Below are 1,211 nucleotides of genomic sequence, written 5' to 3' on the forward strand. Positions count from 1 at the left end.
TGTAGGCATTATACAACACAGTCTTTTCTGTATCAAATCTTTACATTTTAGTTATCCAGAACATTCATCTGTTCACCCCAATAATATTTAAATAAAATATTTTGCCATATAGGGGAAAATGAATGCTATGGAGAGCACTGCAGAGAGGGAAAACAAATAATCATCAGATGAGCTAGGAGGAGAAACACTCTTTGCTAATAGATGTTGGATGCTGCAACAAATGTCAAACTTTCCTCTCCTCTTAGTCAAGTCATTCTCATATGTATTTGCAGTTATGGAAAATGTAACATTTATTTATTTATTATTATTTGATTTATATCCCGCCCTTCCTCCCAGCAGGAGCCTAGAGCTGGTTCTCCTCAGATTATTTTTTCATTTGGGATTGTGCACTTATATTTAATATTTATTTCTGGCATATAAAATGAGCACATTGCTGTAGCTAATGTTACCAGAAATATTCACACTATTATTTTAACAAAAGCCTCTTTAGTGGTGCTCTTGTGACAATGCAGTTAAATTCTGTTGGCACTTCCTCTACTTGGCCAGTAATTATTGGCAACTTCAGGGCTTTGTCTGCCTTATTTATTTATTTATATTGCTCACCCTCCCAGTCCCTACTGAGGGACCAACAAGCTTAAACCTCCAAGAACTGTCATCCTTAACAGAGGATTTTTATCAGATTGCTTGACAATGGTCTCTAGATATGGTACAGTGTCTGTGTTCTGGGTCAATTGATTTTGCACACTGAGAAATCCAGATTTTTTTTGTATGTCATTATTTACATAAAAAGCATGTAAACAGGCATGTTTTAATAAATTATTGCAGTGTTGGTCTTCTCTGGGGTATTTTAGAAAGCCAACCTGCTGTTGGGGCTTGTAACCATCTCTGTATTTGCTCTCCTTTAAAATGTAAATGTGTGCTTGTTGATTAGCAAGGTTTGGGTGACAGCCAGCTCTGCCTTGTGTTCTTCAGAAATAATTAGCATATTCAATTTCACACCTATTTGCTCTAAATGTGTATTACTATATACCCATTTTTGAGATAGTGACTACAAAAACAATGGTTAAAAAAACCCATCCACCCATTTTAAAGTCTTTTGACACCAATGGATCCGCCAAATATGTATTCATAAATACTCAAAATCCTGATACTATGGTACCTGCCATGTATTTGCTTTTTTAAAGATTTGTACAAGTGAATACGTGTGATCA

This window comes from Rhineura floridana, chromosome 3, assembly GCF_030035675.1.
Source record: "Rhineura floridana isolate rRhiFlo1 chromosome 3, rRhiFlo1.hap2, whole genome shotgun sequence".
Lineage (NCBI taxonomy): Eukaryota > Metazoa > Chordata > Lepidosauria > Squamata > Rhineuridae > Rhineura > Rhineura floridana.